General features: G+C 47.7%; 1 non-coding gene across 1 annotated transcript; it reads right to left on the reverse strand.

Moving 5' to 3' along the window:
• Positions 1–7,517: 7,517 nt before the first annotated feature.
• TRNAR-UCU lies at positions 7,518–7,590 on the reverse strand. Its single transcript has one exon. It is a non-coding gene; the product is annotated as a tRNA-Arg (tRNA).

Below are 7,590 nucleotides of genomic sequence, written 5' to 3' on the forward strand. Positions count from 1 at the left end.
TGTCAGAGAAGGGAATCACTGTTTTCCTTAAGAGGTGGGTTCGGGAAACCTGCAGGTCCTTAGATCCCTCCAGCGCCTGATAGAACCATTTGTGGGGAAGGTCTGGGGAAGCCGAGGAGGACAAGGAAAGGAAAAAAGGGCTGGCAGCTGTTGTGTAATCCCCATGCTCCCAGCAGAAGGATCTGGAGGGGTCAGCACTGTGGTTGCTTGTTGAGGACACAGAACTCACAAGATGGCAAAGCTCAGAGCTCCATTACACGGAGTCAGAATGTGATCAGCTCACACCCAGGGGGAGCAACACCCCTCCCTTGGTCTCTATGTCAGGGCTCGTATCAGCTCAGAGTCCTTCCCACAAGAGTCGGCTGCTGAAAGGGTTGCAATGGGGTAAATGAAGGCAGAGGAGGATTGTTCCTGATGGGTTTTCTTTGTGTGGCTCTGTGATCCTGCTGGAGGAAGCTGAAGCATCATTTGAGTTTGTTTCAGTGGCTTGGGTTGGGCTGAGGTTGTGACCCTGAGCACAGGGGTTCTCTGCTCTTAGCCCCTTAGGGAATGACAATGGAGCAGCTTCTGAAAGTGGCTAGAAAGTAGCCTAAGAAAGTGTAGTTTAAGTGAGAAGAAAAATAGTCTCACCTCCCTGGTGGTTTAGTGGTTAGGATTTGACACTTTTGCTGCCATGACCTGGGTTCAATTCTCAGTCAGGAAAAAGTGACTTTAAACTAAAAAAACCTTCAGTTATTCTTCACTTACAACATAAACAAAATCCCTGGTACTTTCCTGATTCCCCCATCTTCCCAGTGTCGCCATGGCAGGGCCGGCTCCAGGCACCAGAGCAGCAAGCAGGTGCCTGGGGCCAAAAATGAAAAGGAGAGGCTTCAGCGGCAATTCATCCCTCTCAGAGGGAAGGACTTGAGGCCAAAAGCGGCACAGGTAGAGCTGCAGTTGATTGCAGCTTTTTTATTTTTTTTTCCACTTGGGGTGGCAAAAACGCTGGAAGTGGCCCTGCTCCATGCAGGGGTGGCTCTAGGCACCAGCTAAACAAGCTGGTGCCTAGGGCGGCAAAATGTAGGGGGCGGCATAAAGCTGGGGCCCCAGCTCATCCCGCCGCTGTGAGCCGAGGAGTGGCCCGTCCCCTGCAGCCGGGGCAGGGCCGCTCTACCGGCTCCACTTGGGGGAGAGGGATGGCCCCCTTACCGGTAGCACGGCCCCGCCTGGCTGCAGAAGATGGGCCGCTCCTCCTCCGCTTGTTCGCGCCCGGGTCCTAAACAGCGCTGCAGCCGCCTGGCTCCGGGGGGGCTGAGCTCCACCCCGCTCAGAGCCGCGTGGTCAGGGGGCGGGGCTGCGAGCTCTGGGCCAAGCGGCTCCTCCCCTTACCACGCGGCTCTGAGCGGGGAAAAGCTCAGCCCCCTCCGGAGCCACACGGCTGCAGCGCTCTGCATGGCCGCTTCTCGAGGCGCGCGGTGAGCCGGGGATAAGCAGCTGGGGCAGGAGGGTTGACTAAGGGGCAAGGGGGTTGGCTAAGGGGCAGGGAGTCCCGGGGACACTCAGGGGGCAGGGAGGGGGCGGTCAGGGGCCAGGGAAGGGGGGGTTGGATTGGGGAGGTCTCAGGGAGGTGGTTGTCAGGCACCCCCCGACTCCATTACCCCCCAGGCCCAGCCCTGACCCCCAGCTCCAAACCCAACCCCTTTGAGCTGGGCACCCTCTTGTTGCCGGCACAGAGGCCCGAGGCGACAGCAACAGTGGTTCGTTGCCTGGTGTGCTTCGCTTCCAATAAACACACCAAGGTGGAGAAGCAAAAAAAAGGTTTATTTGAGCCCAAATAAGGTGGTGCAAGGGAGACATAGCAATCTCAAATCCTGCACACCGATACAAACAGCTCTTTCTCTTTATACATGATTTTAGCTAAGCATGTCTATTACCCCCCCCACCTACCCCTCCCTCTACTCACCCCCCCTCTTCCCCCTCGCGTTCCCATACAGCAAGCACATTATAAAGACTTGGCAGCAAACATATTATCTCGTTAGTAACTTTTCTTGACCGGTCATTCTGTTTCACTCCCTTCAGCCAGATGCAAGCAGGCTGTATAATTGCCTCCTGGTACTGATAACTAGTTGCCACACATTCCATTCTTTCCATCTGGCCTGTGGGGTTAATTAAAGTCTAAACATGGAAGCGGTTCGGGCAAGCAGAGGCCTGATACAGGGAGCCTTCATTGGCACTGTTGTTTTCCACCCCTCTGTCAACACTGGGCCATGCCTGGTGACACCAACAACTCCCCCCTTTGAGAATACTCAACAAACTTTTGGCTGAGTTTTCTCAAACTTTAAAGACAAAAAGCAATGAAGTTTTGCAGAAATATGTACAACTGCTCTTTTGAGCTTAGTCACCCCCAACCCAAGAATGAACGCATGGACAAAAGAGTGGAATGTTCATTTAACAACTAAGGGATTGGGGCACTGACTATAAATCAGGTAGGTATACCAAGTGGTTTAATTTCCCAGATGTCTCGGTGAATAATTCAGTTTCATATGCATGCTCCCATGGACCCAGCAGGATTCGGTATGTGGGAGCCCACACCCACCCTAACCGGTCCAAATGCTTAGAAGGAGCACTGTAAATGTACACACTTCCACCCAGAAAGTGTCCAAGTATGTCTTCATGACCACAGATTAGATGGTACTCCTGATGCATCTGTAAGGGCAGTGGGTCAAGTCTGGTGCTTAAGATTACTTCAAATGGCCATTAGCTGGTCATTGAGGAAATCCTGAAATTTCTAAACATACTAGATCCCACTGCAATGCCTTTCCAGCGTCAGTGATATTTAATACCATCTCTGTCAGTAACTTCTGGGTCATAGGACTAATGGTGAAAATGACATGTAACTCACCAACTCCAGCCTATACTTAAGATAGCTGAGCTTCAAAAATAAGTCTAGTGGCCTTTTCTAGTTGGCTCAATTTCTTATCATTTTCTTGGCTTTTAGGTCCCTCTTTTTTTTCCAGAGGAAATAGCCCAGGCTCTCTGTTATACTAATCTAATGGCAGCCCCTTGTGAGCAATCTGGGTATGTAAAAGTGATCTGAAAACTGGATAAAGGCAATGTCATTTAAAATCCAATTATGGAGGGCAATACATACTGAAAGATTTATCCAAAACACAGGGCGCAGCCTGTAGAATAAACTCCAAAATCCAATTAATACCACATTCCCAAACATGAGTCCCACAAGTTTCTTCCTGCCAGTATGTAATTCTTTGTTTCTTCACCAGGGTCAGTTCTCAGTGTCCTTTCTGGTCAGGAATTCCTGGACTTTGGCAATGTCAGTGAAATGAATGTTTCTTCTCCTTTCCCGAAACAGTTGTAGTTCAGCATTTTACAAGGGAGGGATTACGAGTACATCACCCTGTAATGGTTTTGCTTCTTATAGAAAAATTCAAAGGCACAGCAGATTTGTTCGTGGACAAGGGAGAGGTTTAACCAGCACGTCACCTTGTCCTTTTTCCCTGCTGTCCAGAAGCACAATAGAACTAGAAAAAGGAATAGGCTAATCATCAGTAGGAAAATTCTTCTGAGGTGGAGGGGTCTTTTTGCAGTAAGAATCATGGGTCCAGGCAGTCAGTCTTTGGCACATCACAGCGGTGTTGGTAGTCAGCAGGACTTAATAAGGGCCGTTCCAGCATGGAGCCAAAGCAGTCTTTCGCTGGTGGTCTTTTACATTGATCCGGTCTTCTGGTTCCAAGGAGTAGCGGGCTGCTAGGGTCTTCGGATAGTGCTTCTTTACCTGTGAGAAAAGAAACCTAACACATTGCATTAGTGTCTTTGCAGATTTTACAGCTGCTTGGGTATATTTAAGCCCCCCTTTTTGGCTTCTTTTAACCTACAAAGGAAACTTTTACTTTTTATTTATACACCTTTTGTTAACAATGAACACATACACTTATTATTTAATGTATGCCACATATACCCTTTTACTAAATTAACCTTATTACAGAGCTTTGGAACAACAAGTCAGGACAAGCACACCCACTTTGAGGAGTTCATTCAATACAAACTCTAGTCCAATAGCTTCCCACCATCCCCAGCCCGCTGGCTAGAAGTCTGAGGTAGCCAGAAGGATTCCTTGCACAATATGGGGAGTGGGTTAACTCTTCATGTCCTTGCTTCCAAAGACTGTTAATATGCAAATTTTATTAACTTCAATTAAACAATCAATTTAAAAACTTTCAATTAACAGATTTGGCCAATAAAGTTTTTCTTTCTCTTAAGGAAATGTACTAGACTTTAGTATATTACATTTTTCCTGATGTATTCAAACACTTTGTATTCTAAGTTGAACAAAACAAGTATCTGCATTTCAATCCAACCCTTTTACTTGATTTTAAACCAGACCATCCCATGAAAATATTAAACACAACAATTCTGGCCACAAGACAAACACCACAAGACAGAATATAGAACACAAAACTTAATTCTTTACTCCATTAGTAAATGCATGGTATATTGAATACTGTTCAGCTGGCATTAATTTTCTTTGATTATCTGAAAGACAAAAACAGAGGTCTGCCCCTTCTGGGCAGTCAATTATTACTTAAAATACACAAATACCTTTATTGATTTCAGACAACACAGGGGAATTACCCCATATTTTCTTGTATGTGTTCTTACAAAGTTCAACTGCTGTTCCCTTTAGCAACTATAGAGTTAACTTTGCACTTTGCCTTAAATCACTTACTTGTTTCAACCTGTTTTTCAATGTCTCTGTCTGTTGCCTGCCCGCCTGGGCCCGATCCTTCTTTTCTCGCTGAACCGTCGCTTCCATGGGTACCAACTTATTCCACAACCAGTTTAGCTAGGAGGCTGGGCTTTTTAACTTGCCCCCACCCTTCTGGTCTTTTCCCTAAAACATTTTTACTTACAAGACTACCCGGGTCCTTCCTTTTTTCCAACCACTTTATTGCCCAGTCCTGCTACAACTGGGGGTAGATCCACCTGCCACCCTTCCCGGTCAACCAGGGTCAAGAGAGGAATGGTAAACCCCCCTCCAGTTCTCAGACTTACTACGGCTGAGAGTGGGCACACCTTTAATCATACAAGCCTCAACATATAACACCAACAATACCAAACAAAGCAAACATAAAATAACAAGGGCAAAACAGATAGATGGTGTAAATTCTGCAGGGCTCCCCCATTCTCTATTTTCCACAACCAGCTGGGGCTGAAAGCAGTTTTTCTTTGTACTTAACATAGTCTGTACTGATTCTTGACCTTGTACGCAGAGCAGCTTTCTCCTTATCTCTGGGGTTAGCCGAGTTTCAAATTAACCCGTTCCTAGACAAATTGCTCACACTGTGTCAGAGGCTTTTCTTTGTGATTAAAAGCTCCTCTGAGATGTATGATCTTATTTAGATTGAATGTACCTTCTAATGGACATTGTTTAGATATAAAAATTCCAATTCTCTAAATACCTGCAGGTTTTAGGACCATAATGTACGTACATGTAACATACTGGGGTACCCTTAGGGGGTGAGGTAAAATGTTTAGACTGTCCCTCCCCCATTTTCCACTCACACACACAGGGAGGGTGCCCTGTCCCCGCTAGCGGCACATAAACTAAGGGCATATGTAGGTCTCTCCCTACAGGGCACTTACACAGGAGAGACACTCACACTGGTATACACACACACACACACACACACCAAGACCATTATTTCCTATTACCACGATGCATCTTATCTTGCTGCACAGTCAATAAGTTCAGATTGCGTGAGCCCAACAGAGACAGACATTCCCACGGACAGTTCTCCTCCCAGTGCAGCTCTGGGGCATATGATGAGGGATTTTTACAAGAGCGCTACATACAAACAGCTTCAGAAGCTACCTGTTCGCTGACAAAACAGGAGTAATTGAAGGATCGTGTTGTAATTAAGTGATCCTTCCGGTGGCCACCTTTCCTGGCTCTCTAGCTGGTACTGAGGCCAGTCTACTGTACAAAACCTTTTCAGTTTGCTTTTAGTCAATGGATCTGATTTAAACACTTTCCAATTCGCCAGAATGCATTCTAGGGGCGTACACCGTGCCCTGCCTGTACTCTGTCCCTGCCCCATACCACGGGCCTGCCCTTGACCCACTATAGGACGCTCTCTCGTCTAGTGGGAATTACAACGGCTGGGCGTCCCCAGCCTCAGGCAAAAGTCCACACCACTGGACTGTTCCTACCTTATCCGCAGGACCGGTTCCCCACCGTCACCCGCAGCTGCTTCTCCACTATCTGAGCGCGTTGCACCGTTGTGTCCTCCAAGGTCAGCCTGACGCGTCTCTGCCGAGGCCCCCGGTAAAGGCACCGGTGCGCGCCGGGCGTCAGCTGTGACCGTCGTCCGCCGGCCATTGGAGGAGTCCGGGCAAGGCACAATTTTGCCTCGAGCCCACCCAGGGACGCCAAAACTGTTGCCGGCTCAAAGAGCCCGAGGCGACAGCAACAGTGGTTCATTGCCCAGTGTGCGTCGCTTCCAATAAACACACCAAGGTGGAGAAGCAAAACCAAGGTTTATTTGAGCCCAAATAAGGTGGTGCAAGGGAGACATAGCAATCTCAAATCCTGCACACAGATACAAACAGCTCTCTCTCTTTATACATGATTTTAGCTAAGCATCTCTATTACCCCCCACTACCTACCCCTCCCTCTACTCACCCCCCCTCCTCCCCCTCGCGTTCCCATACAGCAAGCACATTATAAAGACTTGGCAGCAAACATATTATCTCGTTAGTAACTTTTCTTGACCGGTCATTCTGTTTCACTCCCTTCAGCCAGATGCAAGCAGGCTGTATAATTGCCTCCTGGTACTGATAACTAGTTGCCACACATTCCATTCTTTCCATCTGGCCTGTGGGGTTAATTAAAGTCTAAACATGGAAGCGGTTCGGGCAAGCAGAGGCCTGATACAGGGAGCCTTCGTTGGCACTGTTGTTTTCCACCCCTCTGTCAACACTGGGCCATGCCTGGTGACACCAACAGAGGGAAGAATGGAGGAAAAGGTGAAACAAAAAGGACAAACACTAATGTCCCCAGTGATTCTAAGGGACAAAATCCCAGGTGCAGAATAAAATTCTGCCTCCTTAAGCTTGTGTTTTCCATGCCTAGAATTCAACTCTCACCAGATGGATCAGACTGAACAGGTTTCAAACCTCGAGGAGGCTCTTACCTTCTAAACAGGGACGGCTGTTTTCTAGTAAAATCAGGAAAAGGGAAGGAGAAAACTCAAAAGAGGCTCCTCCTGGTGCTCATGTATGTGAACCCAAATACTCTCTCTGGAGGTGTCAGAGTAAACACTCCCCTTCCCTCTAGTCTCAGACAAACGCTAGTATTAACTGTTTGCTACTGATGGGTTTAGAAAGCATTTGTCAAGATGCCATTTCTGGGGGATTTTTCCCAAGATCCAGTATTTTGTGTTCAAACATCTCCCAGCTTCCTTGGTGAAAATAAGGCCAAGGTTTCCTTGCAATATACAGGAAGAAGGCAGTTTTTCCACCCCAGATGGGACTTGAACCCACAATCTCTGACTTAGAAAGCCATTGCCTTGTCCATTAGGCCACTGGGGC

This window comes from Mauremys mutica, unplaced genomic scaffold, assembly GCF_020497125.1.
Source record: "Mauremys mutica isolate MM-2020 ecotype Southern unplaced genomic scaffold, ASM2049712v1 Super-Scaffold_100329, whole genome shotgun sequence".
In the NCBI taxonomy this organism is placed as follows: Eukaryota; Metazoa; Chordata; order Testudines; family Geoemydidae; genus Mauremys; species Mauremys mutica.